Source organism: Vulpes vulpes, chromosome 9 (assembly GCF_048418805.1).
Source record: "Vulpes vulpes isolate BD-2025 chromosome 9, VulVul3, whole genome shotgun sequence".
In the NCBI taxonomy this organism is placed as follows: domain Eukaryota; kingdom Metazoa; phylum Chordata; class Mammalia; order Carnivora; family Canidae; genus Vulpes; species Vulpes vulpes.
The window spans coordinates 33,350,343-33,377,999 of record NC_132788.1 but is presented as its reverse complement, the minus strand read 5'-3'; the positions used below and the strand labels follow the sequence as shown (position 1 = coordinate 33,377,999).

The 27,657-nt window shown below is 39.7% G+C and overlaps 1 protein-coding gene and 1 long non-coding RNA gene across 6 annotated transcripts in view; one reads left to right on the top strand and one right to left on the bottom strand.

Moving 5' to 3' along the window:
- Nucleotides 1-27,657, top strand: part of PALLD (palladin, cytoskeletal associated protein) — a 401,027-nt gene that overhangs the window by 112,580 nt on the left and 260,790 nt on the right. The gene's annotated exons all lie outside the window — the stretch shown is intronic.
- LOC112918577 (uncharacterized) lies at nt 438-27,611 on the bottom strand. 3 transcript variants are annotated; one of them, XR_011994202.1, is made up of 9 exons: nt 25,721-27,611; nt 24,187-24,234; nt 20,065-24,015; nt 15,743-15,774; nt 6,857-6,989; nt 6,273-6,341; nt 5,590-5,730; nt 950-1,580; nt 438-731 (listed from the first exon to the last, which is right to left on the bottom strand). It is a non-coding gene; the product is annotated as an uncharacterized lncRNA (long non-coding RNA). The 3 variants fall into 3 exon arrangements; XR_011994201.1 differs by having other exon boundaries at nt 438-1,580; XR_011994203.1 differs by lacking the exons at nt 438-731; nt 950-1,580 and adding an exon at nt 3,858-4,116.

Below are 27,657 nucleotides of genomic sequence, written 5' to 3'. Positions count from 1 at the left end.
GAAGGTAAGCAAGCCTGACTAATACCATAGAAGCTGAGGCTTAGGCAGTAACTTTAGGAGTGTCACATAAACCAACCTAAAAGAACAAAAAGATACTTGATCTCAAGCCAAATTTCTCTCTCAGTCAAGCACTGTGACAGGAACTAAGTGCAAACCATCCATCCATCCCCTGAGTTCTCATTTAGTTTGAACAAGATAAGAAGCCAATCAAAGGAGAGGTCTCAATATATCCTCAGAAGCAACCAACATCCGGAGAAATCTCCTAAGATCTTATAAATGGAACATATAACGTGGCCATTTTAATGGTAAGCTCAACAACTGGAAAAAATGCTAAAATAGTGTCTGAATTTGAGTATAACTAGATATAAGAAAAAAGAGTTACATTAGCAGGCTAATAATGCTTAACTAAGCCAGAGAAATTAGAGGAAACTAAGATAATATTTCTATAAAGTGTAAATTTATTCTGTTGCAATATGAATATTAACAGCAAAAGGGTTGAATAAAGTGCATGTCTCTGAGAATTCCTGTTGTGAGAGAATGGAAAGGACTTTGCTGGGGAAATGCTTGCTACCTAACAATGCCATTGGTGGTGACTCATCCAATATTCAGACACAGGCCTAATGAGTCTCTGAGAGAATGCCTGGCAGACTCAGTCCTATTCAGTGAGGCAGATAGAGGGTAAAAAACGAAAGTTCTCAACTGATACGGTTTTCTGCGATGCTGTGTTGTTCCTGCAAATGGAAATATAGCATACACTGGTCAAATGATTATTTGACTGCCCTCTATGATTTTGCTCATCAGAAGAGAGAAAGACACCACAAAGTGAGAAAGGATTTTGTTGCTTTTTAAATTATTATTAGAATCCTTCATTTAGACACTTCTGAAAGCATGCTTTTGTTGAAAACTGCTCCTCCAGTTCAGGAGCATGATCAAGCAAGTAATTACCCACCTTAATGGGATGTTTCTGGTGGTCACTCCAAATGATTGAGTAATCTCATTTATGCTTGGACTTGGGCACTGTGTTTTTAGCTCCTGCAGTGGAGGTTCTCAAACCTGGCTGCTCATCAGATCCACTGGGGAGATTTTTTAAATTACCCATGCCTCGCCCCCCCCACCCCCCATACCAGTTAGACAGACTCTCTGGATGGAATCTGTATCTGTCAAAGTTCTTTAGGCGATTCTAAATAAAAGTCCAAAGTCTTCAAAAACTGCTGTTACATTCATGACCAGTGACTAAGTAGGTCATCTAGTCTCCAATGAATGATCCCCCAAAATTGAAAGGATTAAGCATGAAGAAAATGTGGCCAGCCAATGGTCAGTACACAGTCAGTTGCTTGAGAACTAGCACCAGGCCAGTGTTGAAGCAAAGGAACCTGAGGGCTGTGATGAATGTCAGTAGAATCCAAGAAAATGATCCACAGACTAGACAATGGAGTCTGGACCAAGGATGGGCCCCACAGAGCTTTCTGGAGACCAGGCTTCACACATCCAGGGGATTGCAATGGGCATTCCTGCACCACTGCCTCCCCTCTCTGGTCTCTGTAGCTTCTACCAACTATATTTTTGGCACCATCATTGCCCTGTAAAATAAAAGAGAATTGTTTTGTCTTATAAACAATTTCAAATAGCATAAAGTATATTAAACATGTATTCTTGCCACCAGAGGAATATACTGTTCATACTTTGGATTTCAGACTTTCTGCTGTGCAAATGCAAATGTAGATTTTTGTACATTTTTAAAAAGATTTTATTTATTTATTCATGAGAGACACAGAGGGAGAGGCAGAGACACAGGCAGAGGGAGAAGCAGGCTCCCCGCAAGGAATCCAAAGTGGGACTTGGATCATGCCCCGAGACAAAGGCAGATGCTCAATTACTGAGCCACCCAGGCAGCCCTTTTTGTAGATTTTTAAAAGTTTGCCTAATTATCTTAGAATACATTTCTAGAAATGTAATTTTTTAAAGGGTATATATGTTTTAAATTCCTATAGGAATGGCCAAAAGGCCTTCCAAAATCATTGTATTTGTGTATACTCCTGTAAGTACTGTTCTTTCTCCATGGTTTTGTCTGTAAAGTAGAAATTGTCTTAATCCTTATCAGTATGAGAGGCAGAAATAAAAACCTGTTTTAACTTGTAATTTGATTATTAGGGAACTTGAGCTTCCTTAAATGTGATTTGGGGCCATTTCTTTGTTACTTGCCAGTTGGCGAAACACGTGAATGTTTCAGTATTGGTAGCTGTTATTGCTTTCAGAGCCCAACTACCCAAGGTGACCATCTCAGCTATGCCTTCCTTGCCCTGGCTCAGTTGGAGGGGAAGAGGTTCCATAATTCCAGATGCAGCTCCCTCAGAGTCAGTTTTCTTACAAACTATTTGTTCTAAGAAAAGATGAGAGCTTGGGGTTGAACACTTGAGGTTGTACCTGGGTCAGGAATATTGACTATATATACTGGAGGGACCTGATGCCCACCCTGTAAAACCTACAATGCTGGGGAGATGATTAAAGGAACCCATCTTAGGAAAGAAGCTGAGATTTTTCCCTTGCTTATAACATTCAGTTCCAAAGATATAAATAAAGCATGGGAAGATGTTGAGATAGGAGCTGCTCCCAAGTTTGCATATTATACCAAAGAGTTGGCTACTTCTTTGTGGGTTTTATTTCTTCAATTCCTGAGAGAAGAATCTGGTTGGTCCATCTCACCAGATGCCCATCCCTCAAGTAACTAGCTGTGGCCTTAAAGCAGGATCACACTATATCATGAGCAGCACCTATCAACGTGGGGTCTGGCAGGAGCCCTTGAGCGAACAACTAGGGGTTTGTGAATGTAAGTCACAACATGGTTTGTAGCTAAAGCAGTCTGCAGCTTTTCGCAGGCACAAATCTGAAGCATGCCTGTGGCAGGCCTCACTCTTCACCTGGTGGGCCCCTATCTGCATCTCAAGGTGGTTTGATTTTCTCCTCTCAAACACTATAACGTGCATGAAATATTAGATTGTTAATCTGCATGAGACTGAGACTTCATGACCCATATCAGCATGATACTGCTTCTCAAACACAAATCCATAACCAAAATCCTTGAAATAGAATTAAGCGCTTGCTGAAGATTCTCAGAGCAGCTAAGAGGAGGAATGGCATCATATGACACACATCAAAACTTTCAAACATCTTTACTAGATTGCTCTTTCTTCCTTCCCCAATCTCTCTTTTTTCTTTCTCTTAGTCCTTCCACATCCAGAGCTATTTGTTGCTGTCCTTGTTTTGGTTTCTTGCTTGCTTTTCTCTATGGCCCAATTTATAGGAATCACTCTGGCACCTTTTTTTTGTGTGTGTGTCTTTCATTTTTCTCTACCCACTGCTCTGATCAGTATGACAGGCGTGGGATAGTAGAAGATAAGGAAGGGGAAAAGCTGGAAATACTTTTTGCCTTACTGAATTTTGTCTTGCTGAAATCATTGCACTTTTCCACAAAGGGGACATCCCCATGAGGCACCCAGGGTTTCTTCCAGTTCCTGCCTCAACACCCACCCCCTCTTCCTTCCTGTCGTCTGCTGAGCTGAGTAAAATGCTTTCCAAGGGACTCGAGAGAATTGCCTCTCCATAAAGCTGGGGGGAAGCAAGAGTTATCCTGAATTTAAACATTCAGCAGCAGAGGCTAGCTTCCTCTAGACACAGGCATTGGCTATGCCTCCCGTCAAGTGTAGATGAGCTGCAATTGTGTTTACCTGTGAATAATAGAAAACCCAATTTTCAGTGGCTTAAATCATTAGGGGTTTTGTTTTTTTTTTTTTTTTTCAAAGAACAGGAGTATGCCCTATGCTAGTGGTGTTTGCTCCATGGCAGCTTGACTCCTCAGTGATCCTAGGAAATAGGAATGGAGGATTGGGGTGAGTAAAAAAGCTGGTACGAGGAAGGGTGCTCCAGTTCATGACCCGGGCCTGTCCCCACTGGGACCCCTTAAGGATATCTGCACAATCTAGCTCAGAGCTTTCCAACCGATAGGTTAAAGAAAGGTGCTTTCGTTTATTCATTGGTCCCACCTACCCATCGGACAAAGGTTGCCCAGTGAGTGCTGAGGATGTTCCAGCATGATGTCTAGCCACGCATCAGAGACACCTGGGAGCAGAAAGCAAGAGATACTCAGGGCAGTTAGGGAAGATGCTGTCCAGGTATAATTGCAGGGAGCTACGGGCAATGGCTAGCATAAAATTTGGGCTAGGAGGATGTGACATGGGACCCAAGACCTATCTCAAGCAGTTCAGAACCTTCTGAATCTGATTTTTTACATGCTTCCTTAAATCTGGGAAATCTCTGTTACTTTTTCTTTAAATGTGTCATCCCTTCCATTTATTCTCTTCTCTTCTCTTCTTCTGGGATTGCTTCTGTATCAGTGTGGTTCTCCTGTCCTATATGCTTCGTTTTCTTTTGGCACAGAGGGAGAGGGAGAGAGAGAACCTTAAGCAAGCTCCATGCCCAGCATGGAGCCCTACCTGGGGTTCGATCTCAGGACCTGAGCCGAAATCAAGAGTCAACACTTAAGCAACTGAGCCACCCAGACTCCCCTCATTTTCTGTTATAGATTCTATTTCCTTATTCCTTTCCAGTTCCTTCGAACAATTCTGCACTCCAGTCTTTCTGTACACTAACTCATTTTCTATGTCCAATTCATCATTGGAGGGACACCTGGGTGGCTCAGTGGTGACGCGTCTGCTTTCAGCTCAGGGTGTGATCCTGGGTCCCAGGATCGGGCCCCACATCAGGCTCCCTGCATGGAGCCTGTTTCTCCCTCTGCCTGTGTCTCTGCCTCTCCCTCTCTCTGTGTCTCTCATGAATAAATAAATAAAATCTTTTAAAAAATCCATCATTGGGTTCATTGATGATATTTATTTAAACCAGTATATTTTCCTACTGAATAGGTCTAATTGGTAATGCATAACTGCTTATTTCTGCTTCATGTCCTCAATCTCTTCCTTCACCTCTGAGAATATGTGATGTGTCCTTATTTTAAACTTTTTAATTTCTCCAGCCCATCAGGTATGCTCCATCTGGGAAAGTTCTTCCTCTTGAGATTTTTCTTATTATTTTCTTTAGCAGTCTCCATGTTTTTACTGAGAGTACTTACTCTTCTGAGGGCATTAATTTCCTTGGTGGATAAAAGTATCTCTGGCAAGAGGGGTGAAAGCCAGGGTCTCAGGCTGTGCCCTTCCCAGAGAAGGGCTCATAGTTCCTAAATGTTACTCTCTGGGCACAGTCACTTTGGGTTTAGCATTCCCCTCTTCTCCAACAGGTGACTCTGCCCCTTGGGGACTCTGCCCACACTGTGGAAGCTTCTCTGGGGAGGGTGGTGGAGGAGGCAATACCTGGAGCTGGCCAGATGGTCTGCACATTTAGTTATCAGCTGCCCACCCCAGCTGGGTTTTCACATCACTGAGTATTCTTTACCTGCCTGGCAGAGGCAATTCTAGCTACGCACAAGACTAAAAGGGGGCAAAGGTAAAATTTTTCCCTGAACCTAAGACCTCCTTAGGGGGTCCAGCCCTTCCTCCATATTAAGTCAACATTTTCACACATACATTGTGATCCAACTACCTTCTGGCTCCTCAGGACTTTCTCCCAGTTTTTATGTTAATTCTAGATTCAACATCTTCCCTCCCACTTCAATGCACCTCCAGAGTCAGGTTCCAGAATGGCCATGAGCAGCAGCCTGGGTTAGCTTCTGTTCAGACAGGTCTGTAAGGAAAGGAAAATCATGTGTTATGGAGTTCTTTTATTCATGGGTGCAATATGAAAATCCCTGACTACAAGTAAGGTGACTATGTGTGTGACTCCATCTCCCCAAACCTTGTGCAGTCACAGATTTATTGTCATATCTGTCTCCCACCTGCTAATGCCTAGAGATCAGTCCCTGACCATTTTAGGACCAATTCTGGAAGCTGTGACCAGGTATAGATGACTCTGGTTGGCTCCTTGGTCATCAGTGACTAGGCTCTTGCTGGTCTGGATCTGATAACAGCAAGCTGAGTTCCATTCTAGTTCTCAAGTTTACTCCAAGAGCCTTAGCCAAACTCTACCATTTGATCTTGTTTCCTGAAGGCTATTAAGGTCACTACATTCTCTTTCTTCCCTCTCATGAGCTCCACCAACAGTGAAAATTCAGGTCATTTTGTCAATTGGTGGTGAAGTCTAAGCTTGTCCCGAAGTTCTTTGCTATAAATCACTCCCCACTGACTGAATTGGGTGTCTCTAATCCTATAAACTGTGTTCCATCATACCTTGCCAGAGGGCCATCTGCCAGAAACTCTGAAATCCAAATATCAAAGTAGGACCTTTCTCTCTCCTTCCTGTTAATGAATGACAAAATGACAACAAAACCAATAAACAACAACAACAACAACAACAAAAACCTTCAGCATAGGAATCTCATCAACTCTTCAGCTTGGAATGTATATTTTGCAGGACTATTAAATTACCTATAATCAAAATCGAGGCCTATGAAGTCTTATTCTATGTCAAAATCCTAAGAACAAATTCTACAGGCTACATTTAATCTCCAGCATTTATCTATTTTGAGGTTTTGCCTTTCCAACACCACTTTAATGCATGATCACCTGGAACTTGGTCTGATACTCTTTGCAGATTTTTCTAGTTTCTGGTAGCACATAACCTTCACTAGTGGTTTCAAAGGTGGCTTGATTCTTTGTCCTACCAAAACAACTCAGAAAATGTTGTCTTATTTAATGAAATCAGATACACCAGTCCAAACATGTCTACCACAAACTTTTCCACTTCCTGAAATGGATCAATGTTGTTAAGAAATAAAGGGTCTGCCTTAGTGCAGGCTGCTATAACAACTTACCACAGGCCGGTGGCTTAAACAGCAGAGGTTCATTTCTCACGGTTCTAGAACCTGGAAGTCCAAGATTAAGATGCCAGTGTAGTCACTTCCTGGTAAGGGCACTTTTCCTGGTTTGCAGATGACTGCCTTCTCGCTATAGCCCCAAATCGCACGGAGAGCAGAGAGAGAAAAAGAGAGAGAGGAAGCAAGCTCTCTCCCATCTCTTATAAGAGCACTAATCCTGAAAGTTTCACTGTGACTTAATTATCTCCCAATGGTCCCATCTCACAGTGGGGATTAAGGTTTTACCGTCTGAATTTTGAAAGACACAAATATTCAGCCCTTAGCAGTGTCTTTGAAGTCTGGGTTTTTTTTTTTTTTTTAACCAAATTCAGCCTATAGTTTTTACCCTTCCTAACTAAGGGAACTCATATGCCACCATCTGCATGTGGCAGTCCTTGTGATCTCTCCAGCCTCAGCACACAATTTTTCCCCGTAGTGGGAACTCTGGTCCCAGAGAAATCTCCATCATTTTCTCTGATTTCAGGATGATACTCCAAGAACCAATCACAGCTTGTGTCAAGTTGACCTTCCACTCCCTTGTTCCATATTTTCAGCAGCTGAACAATGGTGAAAGTATTCTTTGGCTGTATTCAGTTCTAATGATATTATGCAAGGTGCAGCTGTGCATTATTATTTGGGTCCCAAATACAAGGCATTTGTTCCCAAATCTGAGCTGAATTAAACCAAATTGCCTTGCACCTGCTTTAAAGTCTTTCTCAACATGGTGACCCACCCAAGAGAAAAAGAGGTGTGTCACCAAAAATATCTTAATGAAAAAATATTTTCCTATTTTACCAGAAGCTCTTTAGAGATGGAGAGGAGGGGGTTTCACAGTGTTTCATAAAGCTGAACTTTCTAGAAATCTTCTCCTAAGGCCCTTGAGCCAAACAGCATAGCATAGAATCCTCCTTAAAAAGGAGACTGTGAGAAAAATGAATCCTTATACTTTAGGATTTTGTCTCTGAAACCACAGAATTCAAAAAGCTCTTTGCACTATTCTCTCATAGTATACAGAACCAACAGGCTTAAATCATAAAGAAGTCCATCTTTCTAATGTAATGGCTGAAGGTTCAATTTTTTAAGGTTCTACTTCTTTTTTTTTTTTTAAGATTTTATTTATTTATTCATGAGAGACACACACAGAGAGAGGCAGAGACATAGGCAAAGGGAGAAGAAGCAGGCTCCCCTCAGGGAGCCGGCTGTGGGACTCGATCCCTGAACTCCAGGATCATGTCCTGAACCAAAAGCAAAGCTAAATCACTGAGCCATCCAGGCGTCCCTAAGGCTTTACTTCTTGAATACCTATTTCTTGCCAGCTTCCTTCAGTAACAAGTGGAGAACACTGAAAATATTCTGAGAGGTTGTATGACAGAAACAACTAATTTCTAATATAATTTTGAAATGCATTGTATGCATGTACATCTCTTAAACACCTATGTCTATGTTTCTTGTAGAGTGACCAATCATCCCAGTTTTGACTAGGACTATGATGTTTTCCAGGGATGCAAAAGGTTCAGTGCTCAAGCCAAAGAAGTCCAGAGCTAACTTAGATGAGCTGGTCACCCCTAGTTCCAAGCCCACTGAAATATTGCTAAGATAAATGTCTTGACTGAAGTGTCATATGTTTTTTGATGGTCATGCTGCATCAAAGAGCATGTACCATAATTCTCTTCAGAACATCCCCAGTCCTATATCTTGTCCTGGTCTTTACCTAGCCACATCATCTTTTCCTCATCTTTTGGATATGTGTCAACACTCTCTAAAGTTAATTGTGCTATATCCTGTATTCCAGATAACAATGCCAGAAATTGATGCAGGTTTTAGGTTTTGGCTGCAAGGATCTGGTTGTGAAACATACATATTTATAATTGAGAGGAAAGTGGTAGAGAAAAGAATCCTACCTCCTTTGGCTGGTTTATGGAGTGAGCTCAGTCCTACACATTCAGATATGAAGTAATTAGAAATAATGAGCCCCTAGGATTACCCTCTGAGTCTTCCAGGAGATATAGAGCATACACAAGTCAAGCTGGCCATGAAGGCTAGAACTCATTATGGATAAAAGCAGGAGAATTAGATTAAACTAATTCATGGGCATATGTCCAAAGATTATTTAAAAACATGGTAGAGGTGCCACGTAAATAATACATGGATCCCACAAATTCATGCCAACATTGTGAAAAGAAACCTGAGTCGTACAGCTCCATTCCAGCTGCCCTGAAGACCTAATAGTGTTACTCTTCTGGTTTGTAGCTGGGAATTCATTTAAAGGCTGGAGAATTGGGTTTCGGCTGTTCTTTCTCTGCTTAAGTAACGTCATAAGTAATGTCCATCAGATGTAACACTGTCTGTGTGGATGGCGCCTTTACTCTAGTGGAGAATCTCCAGTCTCATGAAGAAAATGAAAAGTCTCTTTACCTCTTGGCTTGGTTTCTGTCTCTTGTCTTTTTTTTTTTTTTTCCTATCATCTGAGTATTACACTGGTCTTAATCATTTTTTTCTTAAAAGCTCTGGACTTTACTATTATCAAAAAAGACATTGTGCACTCTGTTACTCATATTGAAAAAGTAATAATAGCAATAAATTAATGGGAGGCCCATGCTGAACTAGGGAGAGCCCGGAAGCCCCCCAAAACTGCCCTTCAGACCAAGAGAGAAAGCAGCTTCCCTGGCTGGCGGCTAGATGGTTTTTGGCAAAGATTTCTTCTCTGGAAATTGCTCATATGTGTATCATACATGTTTGAAATAGCTTTCTCCAATTTGGAAAACCATAAAGCAACAATAAACAAATGGAACTCTGGTGAAAAACCCTTTATAAGTATTGTGCATGCTTTTACAAGTGTTTATTAAATGGTCTCATTTCGCCTTTGCTTTTGAACAGTGAACTCTCATTGCTCATCTACACTTCCAGATGTGCTTGGGTCCCTATTCTGTCCACTAACTTGAGTATTTTTTTCATTATTATTATTTTGAAAAACTTCATAAGAACCTAGTGCTGAAAAATCAGCCAAAAGTACCATGAAATGAAATAAATCCTACTAACAAAGGCCTCTCTTATTTCCAAAAGCATGTGTTCCTCCATAGCTCTGCAGGGTAAACCACATCAGTGTGGGACAGTGCCACGTCAATGAGCTGTTCAAATTGTCCAAAACTGCATATATGAATAAAAACCAAGCAGTTATAGTGCCAATAGGTTGTGGGTCTTTCAAATACAATGGCATCAAGATTCCTCAAAGTGAGAGATGGCTGGAGCCAATAAGCACTAAGGCAGGGATGTTAAGAAATTGATAGATTAGAGTTCCATGATTAAAGGAATAGGCCAAGAGAGTAAACTGCTATATACAGGGTTTGGCTCATATTTCTTGCAATGTATCTTTTGGATTTTTTCCCCCTAATTCCTAAGGTAGATGCTAAGTTTAAAAAAAAAAACTGTTGTAAGACATTACTTTTAAAAATTCATATAAAAGACTTTGACAATACAAATCACATTCATGCTTCAATTTCACACACTTTCTGTCCAATCATCATGGAAATAAATGTATTTTTTAAAGCTACATTGTGATATATACCACAAAGTGCTTGTATATCACACAAGGAAAAAATGATTGATCTTCATAACCACCTCTCCACACATACTTTTGGTAATCATGAAGATTTCTTCTTACTGCTCCACAAAGAAAATAACAGAAATTGGGATTGGAGTGTCAGTATCTAGCCATAGCCCATTTAGTGGCAAAAAATAATTCTCAAGCACTGACATTAACATTTCAACAGGGCAAAAGAAGACTGGATTTACATTCCTTTTTGGTTTAGGTTTTGTTTTTTATATTCCTTCTCTTTAAATAATCAAAAGCACGTGTAGCCACACCTTGCCACCTCCACCATCGATAGATCGGACACATGGCAATGGTAGTGCTTGATCTTCAGGGTGAGTTTCTGAGATGTCTGAGGAGACATCTGAAAGACCATGTTGCTGGATCCCAAGCCAAAGGGATGCTTGTGATTCTTCTCACATTGTCTTTGAGGTGTCAGTCACCAAAGCAATGAATGTCAACCGTTCTCAATCCCATCAGTGACTTGCTCTGAAAAACATACTAGCAGGAGGCTACAGTTTCAAATAATCACTGCTTTGTGGTCAAACAGAGGAAGAATATCCCAGTCAATTTATGAGGTCTCTGCTTTCAAATTGTGGATAAAAGAGTTTGTTGCTAGCTAGGGAAAGTTATTTATGATGTGATTGTTAAGGAAGGAATGATAATGTTACCATGTTTTTCTCAGTCTTTTTTTTTTTTTAAAGAGTTCTTGGGTTTTATGACTGCCACAGTATTTTTTGCCTATTCTTTATATACTCCTTTTGTCATTGAGTGTATGTAATGTTGCATAAAGGAGTCAATCTTAACTTTGTGACCAAAGAATTTGTAACCATAGATATCCTATCCTTTTTATAACTCGCTTTATTTTAAATAATGTGGATTCTAATAGCTGCATGCATCTTTTGAGATAGTTAATTTTTTTTCCATTTTAAGCCTTAAGGATAAGTCCTTATCTACCTTAGATCATATTTAAAGAATGAATCTCAAATTTGAAAAATATCCTAAATTAATACAGAGTAGGGTAGTTAACAGAATTAAAAGAATATTTGATTTCATTCTCTTTTCTTACAAAGGAGAATTTACTTGTATTTCTTTCAGTTTGAAAACTCTACCACCACAGCTACTAGAGAAGCAGACTAGGTAATGTATATCATTTCAATACAGGAGACACAAATAGGGTTTATTTTCTTAACTGAGTTCACCAGATTACATCATACCCTCTATTCCCTATCTCTGGTTTCTTATTAAACCTCATATGATATTTCTCAAGAGGCAGGTGTGTCCCTAACCCTTTGCATCAAGATCGTCCGAGTAAAGAGGTAGGCTACTTGAGAAAAATGAGGTCCCTTTTTAAACCTACTATCAGAATCTTTAACAGTGGATCCAAGAATCTGAATTTTTATCAAGTTTCCCAGGTGATTCTGAAGACCCTAAGTTTTGGGAATGACTGCCATGGGATGCCTTACCTTAAGAGATTCTAGAATGGAGACTGTAGCAGGATCCCTGGTTGCTTACCCCAGCAATACCTCAAAAAAAAAAAAAAAATAGAACCCCTTTGTCTTAGCCAGGTGCAAGGCACTGTCACCACTAGATGTGGCAATTTGAGTTAGTCCAGACGACCACAGAGATGGTGCTGTGGGCACATTGAAAGACAGCTGACATATGTCCTTACTGCTTCTTCCTTCTTCCCAGTTGGAGCAGAGATGCAATGATGGCATTCCAGCATCTACCCTTAGAAATGAGGCCACATACTAGTAAGGGCAAAACAGCAAATAGAAGGAAAGTTGAGTCCCTGAAAATCATAAGTTTATGATCATGAACTCCCAAACGTGCTAACTTTACATCTCCTTTATGTGACATCTTGTTTAATTTGTAAATCTCTTATTTTTTAAAGACTTTATTTATATTTGTAAGAGAGAGTGTGCTCATAAGAGCAAGGAGAGAGGGAGGGGCAGAAGAGAGGGAGAGGGATAAGCAGACTCCATGCTGAGGGCAGAGCCAGAGGCAGGGCTCAACCCCAGGACCCTGAGTTTATGACTTGGGCCGAGGTCAGGCACTTAACCGATTGAGTCACCCAGGTACCCCTTAAATCATTCATTTTTATTTTTAATTGGGAGATGGGGTAGGGTTGATATTGTATGCAGTTGAACCTGATCCTAAATGATGTATTCATCAAGAAAAATAGTTTTCTCCCCCCTCCATGGTCCTAGAGCCTATTACCAAAAAGCTGATTTTTTTTTAAAGAAGGGAAAGTGGGAGGTGGCAGAGGGAGAGAGAGAATCTTAAGTAGGGTCTATGCCTGATGTGGAGCTTGATGTGGGGCTTGACCTCAGAACCCTGATATAATGAGCCGAGCCAAGATCCAGAGTCCCACTTTAAAAAAAAAAAGATTTTTATTTATTTATTCATGAGAAACACACACAGAGAGAGAGGCAGAAGCACAGGCAGAGAGAGAAGCAAGCTCCATGCAGGGAGCCCAATGTGGGACTCGATCCTGAAACTCCAGGATCATGCTCTGGGCTGAAGGCGGCGCTAAACTGCTGAGCCATCCGGGTGCCGCAGAGTCCCACTCTTAGCGGACTGAACCAATAAGGCACCCCAATAAGTTGATTTCTTATAAGCAACCACCTGTTGCAGGAGAATGAGGTTTGGAGATGGGTTCCCTCGCTTGAGACTCAGAGCTTTAGCAGCTCTTGGGTCACAGAGCAGAAGTAGGGGCTGATCAAAATTTGGAGCTCCACAACATTTTGCAAACCATCGGAGTCCAAGAAACAGTATAATGAAGTGAAAGAGCAAAGCCTACGTGTTGAGTAGGACTCTCAAACTCCAAGGGGCTGGATCCTGGCCCCTCACTAATTTTCTATAGGCTCTTCGGCAAGTCATCCAACTCCTCAGACTTTAGTGTCCTGCACTATAAAATAAGGACACAGGGACACCTGGGCGCTCAGCAGTTGAGCATTTGCCTTTGGCTGAGTGTGTGATCTTGGGTCTGGGCATCAAGTCCCATATCGCACTCCCTGTGAGGAGTCTGCCTCTCCCTCTGCCTGTGTCTCTGCCTCTCTCTCTGTGTCTCTCATGAATAAATAAGTAAAATCTTAAAATAAATAAATAAGATAAAATGACATGTATAAAACCAACTTGACAATGTTATTATGACAACTAAATTATACATATATATGTATAAAGTCTGGCACATCAATAATAATATCTCTCAATAAACAACTATTATGGTTATTTTTGAAATAATAATAATGAGAAAAATGAAACATCAGGAAGTATAGTTATGAAGTTATGAAGTTAGGTTCCCTCTACCACCCCACAGCCTGACTTTTTTCCAACTTCAGAAAAAAATATTGAAAGGGGTTGAGTTTTGGAGGGAGAAAGAGATGTTTAAATAAGATTTTAAACTCCTACTATTGCAATACAAAGAAATCATCAGTTAAGTTCTGGATTGCTCTTAGGGAAGAAGAGAAAGTAATTCTAATGAGAACAGGGGAGGGAAATAAGAGGCAGCTACAAAAAGGGCTCCAGCTGCGGGCTTTCCAAGGCTGTACTGGCCATACTCTTACAGGTAACCTACCAGAATCATATGTCACTGGATCTCAAAAATCTTTCAGTGACATACTCATCTTAGTCACTATTTTACGTCTTTCATTACACAGGGAGGGTTTTGAAAGGCCAGAGATATTCAAATATTAATAGAAGATGCAGAAATCTCTTCTAAGATATGAAAGAAGTAATAGCAGGGAGTTCATTCCATTGTGATTGGAAATTCTTAACATCAGTGTCTGAAAATGCTGTCACCTTTGCCCAGCCATGAGATTAAATCCTTTCCTCCAAGGTAAATGCTGGCTGCTATGAAATACGTATTTGCTTATTCACCAGCTTCACTCCTGCTTCATTCCTCAGTTACATTATCAGTTAGGTCTCTATAGATTCTTGTTCACATTTTTTTCCACATGGATTTGTTCTCTTGGATTCATTTCCAGGTTTTCTTTCTTCTTTCTTTCTTTCTTTCTTTCTTTCTTTCTTTCTTTCTTTCTTTCTTTCTTTCTTCCTTTTTCTTCTTTCTTTCTTTCTTTCTTTCTTTCTTTCTTTTTTTTTCTTTCTTTCTTTTTTAAGATTTTATTTATTCATGAAAGACACAGAGAGAGAGAGGCAGAGACATAGGCAGAGGGAGAAGCAGGCTCCCTGTGGGGTCCCGATGTGGGACTAGATCCCAGGACCCTGGGATCACAACTTGAGCCAAAGGCAGATGCTTAACCACTGAGCCACCCAGGTGCCCCCATTTCCAGGTTTCTAGAAGGCAACAATTTTTATCACACTCTTAATTCAACATTCAACATATCTGAGTGTTTGGTACACTATATGCAGTTTTTAAAGTGGTGGATGCCTGGCCATGACCAGGCCCTGACTGCTTCTTCCTTTCTGAGCTTCTAATATGTGCCAGGTCCCCAGTGGGTGCCATGCTACTGGTATTAATATGCTCATGGAGCTCACCCTTCTGCAGGAAAGTCACTCTACATAAACAAAGACACAAAATATATTTGAGAAGTGGTGGAAATCAAAGTCTAATGATGGAGGAAGACTTTCTGATGGATGACTTAAGAATTAAGACTTGAAGGAGGTATAGAAACTAGAGCAAAGGCCATAAGTGTGAGAGCAGTTGATATGGACCAGGAATTGAAGGAAAACTAGCAGACTATACTATAGACGGGATGTGGGGGGTTGGAGAAGTAGGCAGCAGCTACATCGCCCTCTCCCCCTGTGTCCTCTGGAGTGCTTAAATGATTTTGTTTTACTGTAATCAAAACAGGCAGCCACTTAGTTGTTCTAAACAGGAAATGACCTAACCCCATCTCCACATTAAGGTGGTCTACTGGCAGTTGTGGGGGTAACCAATTAGGATGCCCTTCAGCTGTCTGGGCTGGAAATAATTGTGGCTTAGACTGTGCTGGCAACAGTAGAGTTTGAGAAGTTTGGAGTCTGCTCTTTCTCACATTGCTGGGCGGTGGGGGGCAGCGGGGGAGATCTTCCAGTAGAACCATCTCGATTTACGGTGCTTAATAGTGAGGGATGAAAATGACTACGGAGTGTGATTTATAACAAACTTCAGAGTTATCTTACACATACAGTTTTTGAGAAGTCTGACTAAGTTTCACGAACACTTCTGAATCTCCTGTTGCTAATGGATTTCTTAAAACAACAACAACAAAGAACAGAATCCCGGAGTCCAGGGCCAACCCGGGACTTACCTTCTGCAAGTTTTCAAGAACATCAGATGTACCTATAACCAAATGTAAACAAAAATACGGTGAAGTATAGTTCTCCTACCCAACAGGCAATTGAGCGTATATTGGAAGCTTCTCCAGTAGTAGTGATGAATTTGTACAAATCCATCCACACGTTTTCCTGACTCTTAGTATGAATGTTCAAGAAAGCCAGTGGACAAAGCACACAACCTGCTGCCCTGGAAGACAGCAAAATTAACTGAATCTAAAACACAAACCACCCTAGCTCCATGCTAACAACGTAGTCAATAGACTTCATTAATGCTCCTAAATTTCTTTTTTACCCTAATGGCAATTCCAAAAAATGTCCTCCAGTGTGCCAAAATTCAGGGAAGCCAAACAAAAAGATGTTTAAACTCTACTTCTCAATGATAAAAGTAAACCACAATGTCATAAAGATAGTAAAATGTTGTACCATGGTCAGCTTTGCATTTGCTAGATGATGGGAGCTGTGTGGAGGCCAGTTTAGGAAAGGCAGGCTGAGACAAGAAACTCCACACCCAGGCTGTGTAGTCTGCCCCTGCACACCCTACCTTTCTCCCATCTGTGGAAGAGGCAATAACACACTTGCCAACAGGAGTCCAAACTTTAGATGCAGACCCCGACTAAATTCCTAACTAAATTGTCCTCACAGAATTTTTGTCAGAATTAAATGACATAGTGTTTACAAAAACTACAGGTAGTAAGAGCTCAACAAATGCTATTTTACTTCTATCTCTTTTTAAATAAGGTAATACAATATCCTAGACTAGCAATTCTCAAAGCGGATTCTGATGTTCATTGTATCAAGTCACTGGGCATTCTTTCTTTTTTTTTTTTTTCACTGAGCATTCTGGTTTAAAATCCAAATCCTTGTAAATATAAATTTTTTCACCATTAAAAAAATAAAATAAAATCCAAATCCTTGGTTCATGCCCTGCCCCTCTGAATCCAAGTGGTAGAGCCAGGAATCTACATTTTATCAAGACCCATTTGATTCTGATCCACATAACTTGAGAGCTACAGTCCAGACTAGTAAATACAGCATATCTAGTTTTACCATCCTTTCTTTATTGCACTTTTGCAGATATTGTGTTTCTTACAAATTGAAGTTTTGTGGCAACCCTGTGTTGAGCAAGGCTACCATTTTCCCGACATCATTTGTTCATTCTGTATTTCTGTGTCACATTTTGGTATCTCTCACAATATTTCAGATTATTTTCATTCTTATTTCATTTTAACTGGAATCTCATGATAAAACTTTAATAGATAAGGAGTTGTTTCTTATGGATAAGCAAAGAAAGGGGTTTTTTGAGATGGAATCTTCTCCTGGCAAAGATGCTGTGAAGATTGTTGAAATGACAACCAAGGGTTCAGAATATTATAAAAACTTGGTTATTAAAACAGAGGCAGGAATTAGGAAGATTGACTCGAATTTTCAAAGAAGTTCTGTAGGTAAAATGCTGTTAAACAGCATTGCATTCTATAGAGAAATCATTCGTGAAAGGAAGAATTAATCAGTGTGGCAAACTTCATTGCTGTCTTATTTTTTAAGAAAGTGCTACAGCCACCCCAACCTTCAGTAACTACCACCCTGATCAGTCAGCAGCCATCAACACCAAGGCAAGACCCTCCACCAGCAAAAAGATCATAACTTGCTAAAAGCTCAGATGATGATGAGTTTTCTTTTAGCATTAAGAATTTTTAAGTGAAGATTTGTATTTTGGTTTTTAAACATAACTCTATTGCACACTTATTAGACCACAGTATAATGTAAACATAAATTTTACTAGGAAATCAAGTATTTCATTAGACTTGCTTTATTGTGACATTCCCTTTATTGCAATCATCTGGAACTGAACTCGAGGTATGTCTATACATACTTAATTATTCTGCAGCTGTTCAAAAGCATATGGGTTTGTTTTGTTTTGTTTTGTTTTCTCTTCCCAGCCATTGATAAACCTCTGAAAGTTTAGCCTTGGGCCTTCCATCAGATAATCCAGCAGAGATTGGGTCCAGTAAATACTTGATTTATCTAATGGCAAGCAAATAACATTGTTATGTGAAACTTCTCTCATCACTACCAACGTTTTTTAAGACTTAGAGTTTATTCACTGTTGTAATTGTCCTATAAATCCTTATCTAAAGTTTATTTCTGGGGAAAGCGAGAAAACCCCTAGCCTCCAGGTAGGAGGGAGCTGTAGAACTCCACCTGTCGGCAATGCTACAACACAAATCAGAATGAGAAAGGCAGGATGCCTGGCTTCTATTTTCAACTCCTTAGCCTTCCAGCCCCCCCCCCCCCCCCCCCCCCCCGCCCCAGGCATGATGTTTTGGTACTAGAAGTTTTTCTCTTGTTCACTTACTTTATCCTTTGATGTTTATGGAAATGTGCCTTTTTATCTAGAACTGAGGTCTAATTTCAGCAATTATGAATATTTCCATATTCTCTGGCTTGGTGTATAAGTCCCCATCCGAATGTCTAAGAATCCCATGACAGAGTTGACAGGAATGGCTCTTTTGCCACCTTGCCAACCTCTCTCTTGGCAAGTGTGACCCAAGAGGTCCATCATTTTGTGAGATGGCAGATGAGCTGCCTAGGCTGTGAATTGCAGTGACCTATGACCCACCTTTGCTTCTCAGAAGCTTATCATCTTGAATTTATGTAGGGATAAGATGCTGTGTAAATCTACCATGAAAGCCCTGTGCAGGCAAGGGAGGGTGATTCTTCAGGTCTGTGAACACATGCTTTATCCGTTTGACTTATGTGGGCACCCTAGGGCTTTTATTTGGACCAAAACGTAGAAGCCAAGCTTTCATTGTGAACAGATGGTGCTGCTAACAAGGAAAGTAAAAAATTCTTTCAGTCATTCTCCCACACTAGAGAGCATAAGAAGATTCTTCTTTAAAAACAAACTAAATTATCAAACACTCCCTCTCCCCGTACCTCATAGGCTCTAAGTTAAAACATACACCCCTGTGAACAGACAAAACCTGGTCTCCATCCCTTACTTTTCTCCTACTTCCCCATCCTCTCCCCATGCCAAATTCTACATTCCTTTGGTGTGGATACTATAAATATAAAATGAGCAAACTCAATCCCAAATCACGAGGGGGCTTTTCCTTGCTTGACCACAACGTAAGCATTTGTCCATCATTTTGGGATTTTATGAAGCCTCGAAGAATGTTCAGAATTCCAGTCTTGCTCAAACAATGTCTCGCTAGTCAGCATGATTCACATGTTGAATCTTAGGACAACTTGGAAATTTCTGGTTAGAAGGAAAGGTAATCCTAAAATGTCTCAATGTGAAAGATTTTCATGTATTTTCCTCTTTTACTGTTTTTCTTTCAGCCCAGAAAAAGAAATGTGGAAATTCTTATGTTTCCTTGAACATAGGGCAATTTGAAGTTGATTGTAATCTCCCTGTCCCTAACCCCAAAAGAGAAGCAGCATTATTGTGCTGTATTGGATTCTTCCTTAAATTTCACCATTAGGTAGCATCTTGTTACAAAAATAATTCATGCCTTTAAATCTAAATATCATTGATAACAATCTCCTGACAGATCATACTTCTGGGGCTTAAGTTTGAAAATGAATCATCCAGACCCTGAGATGTTCTTGGTGAGTGTTCTGGAGGAAGAGGACACCAGAGGTTTATCCGGTCACCTGTGCCTTGGGGCAGGACCACACTCAAACTGTCCCAAAGAGATTATTTGAAAGTTTCCCCAGAAAGGTAGATTCCATGACCTCCCTAAGTAAACCCTCCAGTGTTTCCACAACGTTAGCAATTTCCGAAGAGAATTAAACGTACTATCACTTTACTTATTATTCACTTGAAACTTGGTCCTTTGGGCGCTGGGGAATATTCCTCCCACATCAAGGTCTTTCAGTAGCATATCTGAAAGCTGAATTGTCTACTTGTGTAAGAAATTATGAGGAAATAAAATTTTGAGAAATCTCATCTCAGTATCTCCTATCTGTTTAACAAAGATATCTGCTCTTCCAAACTCAATATTACTAGGAATATCAAGAAAACATTATGTGTCAAGCTGCCCAAGTAAGGTATTACTTGTATCACCACCAAAATAATCATCCTAAGATTGAATCTGGAAGTAGTTGTTTAAATTTACTCTATTATAGAAATAATAGGAACTCCTAAAAAATTACTGTGAATCTAAGCCTAAATTAATGGATACAAACATTCTGTCCATGAGTTAGTACGTAGGTACTCATGTAAGCAAACTAGGTGTGGGGATATCACAAAGCACCAAGAAAGAAATTATCTCTCTAAAGATGAAAGACTCACCTGAAGAACAGTGCCAGGAAGCTATATCATTGTTTGGCAATACCTGGTGCCAGCACTGGGTCAGCAAGAATAGAACCAGTGGGTTACATCACAGAATGGAATCCTGTCTGGAAGGTATACAAGTAGATCAAAGTGATTCAGAGGGTGTGAGTGTCAAAGAGTAAGGAAAGACATACCAGGCAAAGAGAACTGAAAATAAAGTAAGGTTATAACCCTACTCACAGATAAGGTGAATTTGAGCAGCAAATAAATAAGAAAAAGGACTCATTATAATGCGGAACAATAAAATTAAAAATTAAGCTGTAACAATTATGAATATAGTTACCAAATAATATAAAGGGCATCTTACAAAGCAGAAATTACAGAAATGCAAGGAAAAATATACAGAAATGTAAACTCTCTCAGTGTATGACAAAGTCAAAACACCTGAAGTTCAAAGAAGACATAAATCTCAAAAGTGATAATAAAAGATATGTTATTCAACTCTGTACTTGAAAATATAGACACCACTATTTTTTCAGGTAACTAAGGAGCATATGTGAAAAGTGACCATAAATTAGACCATAAAGAAAAAGTCAATTGATTCCAAAAATAGAAACATTATGGACAATATTCTCTGATCACAAAGCAATGAAATAAAAAATTGTTATTAAGATCTCATGAATATCAATGGAAAAATTCTAAGTTAAAACATTAGCAAATAGCATCAACCCACACATTAGAAAAATTAACCATGACGAAGTGGAGTTTAATCAGGAATGCAAAGATAATTCATTACTAAGGAATTCATTATATTCCACTAAATTAATAGATCTAAGGAGAAAAATTAGATGATCATTTCTAAAGATACTAGAAAGAAACATTTGGACAAAAGCCAATAATCATACTTGACCCCAGAAAAAGACCTCAATGAGATAAAGATGGATTAACACTTCTTTAGCATAATAAAATATATCATTCCCAGCCCAAAGCCCATCCCATGCCTACTGGGAAAACACTGGAGGCATTTCTAGTAAAATCAAATATAAGACAAAAATGTCCACAATCATCACTGTTATTTAACATTGTACTAGATTTAATAGACAATGAAATTAAAAGCATAGAGCATTAGAGCGTAAACACTGGAAAGCAGAAAGTTAATCTTTATTTTTAGATGATATATAGTTAGAAATATAAGAGAATTGAGAAATATCTATAAACAATAAGAGAATTTAGTGAATAAAGTGGTACAAAATGAATACACTATAATTAGGGGATTATATCCAGTAAGATGATATAATGAGAGAAAAGACCTGTTTGCTGAAGGTCAGGAAATAAGATTTGAACAAATGGAAACATTTACCATTTTCTTGGCTAAGAAAACCCAACAACATAAAGATGTTGATTCTCTCTGTTAAGTATCTAAATGTAATTATTGTAATAAAAATACAAATCAGGATTTCTATTACTATTACTATTTGTTTACTCTGAAGTTCATGAGGAAAAAAAAGCAAAAAAGGAAACAGAGAGAAGAGCAATGAGAGAATTAGGCTCACTAGATACGAAAATTAAAAGCCTCAATAATTAAAACAGTAGGGTAGTGGCACTGAAACTGAAAGATCAACCAAGAAAACAGAATAAAATGTCCAGAAATAGACCCAACTATATATAGGAACTTAATACATGTTAAAAATGTACATCTTAAAACAGTAGTTTGAAGATTACTATTATAAAGTAGTCGTAAGGCAAAGCACAGGCAGCAGAAATAAAGGTAGAAAGATGGGACTATAGCAAACTTAAAAACTTCTGTGCATCAAAGGGCAAAATCCACAGAACAAAAAGCCAACTTATGGAATAGGAGAAATTACTAGCAAATCATATATCTGACAATGGGTTGATACCCTATATATAAAAGAATTCTTACAATTCAACAACAACCAAAAAAACCCCACAAATAATCTGATTTTAAAAATGTACAAAAGGAAAAAAAATTTTTAAAAAATGGACAAAGGGGGATGCCTGGGTGGCTCAGCGATTTAGCTCCTGCCTTCAGCCCAGGGCATGATCCTGGAGTCCCTGGATCTCGCATAGAGCTCCCTGCATGGAGCCTGCTTCTCCCTCTGCCTGTGTCTCTGCGTCTCTCTCTCTCTGTGTCTCTCTCATGAATAAATAAATAAAATATTTTTTTTTAAAAATGGACAAAGGACTTGAATAGACATTTCTCCAAAGATGGTACTCAAATGGCCAATAAGCATATGAAAAGATGTTCAATACTATTAATAGAGAAATTCATAGAGGAATGTGGGTAGGGGGATGGGCTGGATGAGTGATGGGTATTAAGGAGGGTACTTGTGATGAGCACTGGGTTCTACGTGATGAATCACCAAATTCTACCCCTGAAACTAGTATTATACTATATGTTAACTAGAATTTAAATAAAAATTTGAAAAAATAATTAGAGAAATTCAAATCAAAACCATGAGATATCACCTCATCCCCATTAGGAGAGCCACTATGAAAGAAGGAAGGAAGGAAGGAAGGAAGGAAGGAAGGAAGGAAGGAAAGAAAAGAAAAGAAAAGAAAAGAAAAGAAAAGAAAAGAAAAGAAAAGAAAAGAATATGTTAACAAAGTGTTGGTGAAAATGTGGAAAAATTGGAATCTGCCTGCACTGTTGGTAGGAATGTAAAATGGTGTAGCTTCTGTGGAAAACAGTATGGAGATTCCTCAAAAAATTAAAAATAGACTTACCATATAATGCACTAATTCGAGTTCAGGGTATATACCCAAAAGAATTGAAAGCAGGACCTCAAACAGATACTTACTCACTGATGTTCACAGCAGCATTATTCACAATAACCAAGAGGTATACACAATTCAAATGCATCATCAAATGAAGGGATAAAGAAAATGTGCTTTATAAATGCAATGAAATATCATTTGGCTTTAAAAGTAAGGAAATCTTGTCACATGCCAAAACATGGATGAACTTTGAGGACATTATGCTAAGTGAAGTAAGCTAGCCACAAAAATGATTCCATTTATATGAGGTATCTAAAGTAGTCAAATTCATAGAAACAGAAAGTAGAACAGTGTTTGCCAGAGGCTGCAGAGAGAGGGGGAAATAGGGAGTTGTGGTTCAGTGGGTACCGAGTTTCAGTTTTGTAAAATGAAAAGTTCTAGAAATCTGCTGCACAGCCACGTGAATATATTTGGCATCTCTGAAGATTTAAAAAGAGTTGAGATGGTCAATATTATGTTATCTGCTTTTTATTATAATTACACTTTTTAAAAAAATTTATTCATTTATTCATGAGACACAGAGACAGGGGCAGAGACATAGGCAGAGGGAGAAGCAGGCTCCCTGTGGGAAGCCAGATGCAGGACTCCATCTCAGGACCCCGGGATCACAACGTGAGCCGAAGGCAGACGCTCAACTGTTGAGCCACAATTACACTTTTTAAATTATTGTTTTAAAAAGTGGTAGTGAGGGGATCCCTGGGTGGCGCAGTGGTTTGGCGCTTGCCTTTGGCCCAGGGCGCAATCCTGGAGACCCGGGATCGAATCCCACATCAGGCTCCTGGTGCATGGAGCCTGCTTCTCCCTCTGCCTATGTCTCTGCCTTTCTCTCTCTGTGACTATCATAAATAAATAAAAATTTAAAAAAATTTAAAAAAAAGTGGTAGTGGAGCAACTGAATCATTACTTGGAACAAAATTAATCAGGGTCCATACTTTAATACTTCATAAACTAAACCAGGATAAGATATAAATCTGCCAAATATCTAAATGTCAAAAAATAAAATCATTAGTAGATGATATAGGAAAGGCCTTTCTATATACTTTCTCCCTACTAATAAAAATTAGAAATTTTGCACGTCAAAGGATACCATTAGCCAAGTCAAAAGCCAAATGACAAACGGAGAAAACAGTCTGCAGCTCTTATTTCCTTCAGATGTACAGACTTTAAGTGAATCTGTAAAGAAAAAGGTTAAGAGCCTTATAAAATATGGGTAAAGTATAACAGAGAGGCCAGCCACAACAAAGGAAATGGAATTGGCTTCTAAACATATGAAAAAGTTGCTCAACCTCACTCAAAATCAGAGAAATGCAAGTCAAACTATCTTGAGACATCACTTTCACCTACCAGATTGGCAGACATCCAGAAGTTTGATTATACATTCTCTTGGCAAGGCTGTGGGAAAACAAAAACATTATTAGTGGGAGTGTCAATTGGTTTAGGCAATTTGTCTGTATCTATCAAAAAAATTAGATATACATAATTCAATAATCCTAATTGTAGAAGTTAATACCATATACTTGCGCAAGTGTAAAATGTCATATGTGGAAGTTTGTTTAACAGCAAAATATTGGAAACAACTCAAATCTCTATTAGTTGCATCCTGATTCAATACAATTGCAGTGTATTTATCCAAGAGAATACAATATATTAAACATGAGCATGTTTTCTGTGTGCTGATATGTATATAAATTGTATCATGTTTCTCCTCCTCTCAAGACCCTCCAGTGGCTGTCCATTGCTTTATGAATAAAAGCCAAAATCCTATAAGCCAGTGATCCTACATGATCTGCCCTTCCTGTTGCCTTTCTGACCCCCAATGACATTCTGCCTCACTTGCTCTGCTCCAGTCACACTGGCCTCTTTGCCTTAAACATGCTAGTTATACTCCCACCTCAGGCCCTTTGCACTAACTGATCCCTGTCTGGGTCACATATTCCCCACATAATTCCAAAGCTCACTCTCTCAGTGACATCAAGTCTTTGCTTACAAGGCATTTTCTCAATAATGCCACCTCTGACCACACCATTTAAAATTAAAATCTGCTATCTGACATTCCCAATCCTACTGCCTTGCTCTAGTTTTTCAATAGCTCTAATTATATTCTATCACAATATATAATTTACTTATTATGTTGTCCTCTTGATGTCCCCTCCCCCAAAATATGAATGCTATGGGGCAGAAATGTTCATCGCTTTTGTCCATATCTGTATCCCTAGCATATACAACAGTACTTGGTACAGAGCAGGTACATAATAAGTGCTTGTCTCTAAATGAACGAATAATTGAATGTATGATATAGAAAAAGAGCCTTAGGTATATTTAAGTGAAGGGGCAAAGTAAAGGACAGTAACTCTTCTGCATATAGCATCTTTAAGAAATAAAAATAAAAGAATTTATATTTGCAGGTATGTACATAAAGAAACCTGAAAGAAAAAACTATTGCCAGTGGTTGCCTTGGAGGAGCTATATGGACTAGACCTATGGAAACAGTGGTAGGAAAGAGACTGCAGGGTATACACCTTTATTCAAATTATGTGAACATATTATTTATTCAAAACATTCAATTACACACACACACACGGTAATGTCATAGCCCCTGGACAGAAAGATCCTAAGTCAATAGCTCTGAGTAGGGTCCAGAGAATTTACATTTTCAACAAGCTCCCCTCCCCCATTTCTGAGACAGGTGCTCTGTGGACCACACACAGTGAGAACACTGTCACTGCTCCCTCTCCTAATTCAAGTAACCCTAAGGAACATTCAACATTGGAATATTTCTCATTTGGGGCACAAGCATGCAGGCAGATCACAGAAACCAAAAGGAATTTCCAGGAACATTTGGTACCACCCTTAGGTGCAACCCAAGAGATAGCCTTACCTCTTAGTATACTATGTGGAAGGACTGCAGAAAACTCATCTTCCCTCAGTCTCATCTGCACACACAGATCCAGGAGAAAGGGATGTTGTCTTTGACTAAGATATTTATGTATGGTGGATATTTCAAGTAGATTTCAGACTTCAAAAGTGTCAGAGTTTTAGCAAAGGCAATTGAAAGGGATGCTCAGGTCTTTGTGATCATGGTGATACTGAATCCCACCACCACCCCTATTTTTCTTTCTGCTTTTGCCTTGGCATTTTATTTTTTAAGATTTTATTTATTCATGAGACACACAGAGAGAGGCAGAGATATAGGCAGAGGGAGAAGCAGGCTCCCCATAGGGAGCCTGATGCCTGATGCCAGACTCAATTCCCGGACTAGGGATCATGCCCTGAGCCTCATGCCCTGAGCTGAATGAAGGCAGATGCTCAACTGCTGAGCTACCCAGGCATCCCTTGCCTTGTCATTTTAATCAATAAAATGTTTCCCCTAAATTCACAGAGGATTGTTCTAACACCCCTTGCTGGAGAGGAGAAAGGTGGTTAGGACTTGAAAAGTATCTTAGAGAAAGCCACCCAGGAAGGCCACCCTGCTTTACAGTGATGCCTTTCAGACAAACAAAAGTATTTGACTCTTATTCAGTGGCTCTAGCAGAACTCTATAAATGAAGCGTAGTTAACAAAAGACCTAATGGCATACAAGAAGGAGCTGAACCCGCCAAACCCAGAATATTTTCAGTTTGAAAAGCAAACTCATCCTTACTACTTTACATTGATTCTCCAAGGAAGGGGGAAATTTAATACGTGAGAAAAAAATGTATTTCATGACCCATCACCTCCTCAGGATAATAAAAATAAGCTCAAGATATACACTAAACTGTCAACATCTTATTGCCATTTCAAAAAATATTTTTGTGCTATCTCTATTTTGGACCTCTCAAGATTGTTCTATTTCTGGAACACACTTTCTGATATTTTCTAATTGACTTCAAGAATCTGTCATGCCTTTGCCATGTTCCATGCTACATTAAAATGAATAGTTTCATGGGTCCCTTATGAGTTTCTTCCTTAAATTTCCAAATACAATCTTGGGTTTCTGTTTCCCAGACTGACCAATGACAAGCAGTTCTGTGACTCCAAGATGGGGAAACAACGGAAGTGGTGATATGATCTTTAAAGATGTTTAAAATTTAGGCCCTAACAATCTGCTACAGTTGGCAAGTAGGTAGGTCTCTATTGAATAGTTGGTTTTGTTTCTCCTATTGTCTCTCCATTATATCTGTCTGTGTGGTGCCTGAGTCACTATGACATAATGCTGCAAAGACAGACTGTAGAACCACCAGACATGCACATGTTCATCTCTCAATGAGTCGCAGTCTTGGGTCTGTTCCCTAGATGCTGGTGGAAAGGCTTGATTAATGGCAGGCTTGTTCGACATTAAAAAAAGAACAAAAACCAGATTTATTCTCGGCATTCCTTTTCCTAGGGGCTTCATGTGTCATGCAGTGATTAATTTGTAGATTTAGGAAGGCGGCCTCGGAGAAAGCAATTCAATTCGCCGGAATGCAGGTGGAGGGTGTGATTGAAAAGATACCTCCTGCGTGAGCGAAGGCGTGTGTGCCGAGGAGCAGGATGGAGGTCGGTTCCTCCTGTAAGGGCCACAGGCCCACTACTCGCTGCCACCTGCCCCCCCCCCCCCCCGCCCCCAGGTCCCCCAGGTGTCCTCGGTGAGCGGAGGTCTTTAGGACATGCTTCCAGCCGCAGCTGAACCGGCTCGGAAGCCGCGGGGGCAACCTGCCGAGCGAGCACCTTCCCCGCGGCGCCGGCCATCCGCGGCCCAAGCTAAAGGCTGCGAAGCTCGGGCAGGGCTCGGAGCTCCTCCGCAGGACACACCCCCGCCCTCCCCGCAGCCCCCCCGGCACACGCCCCCTCCCTCTG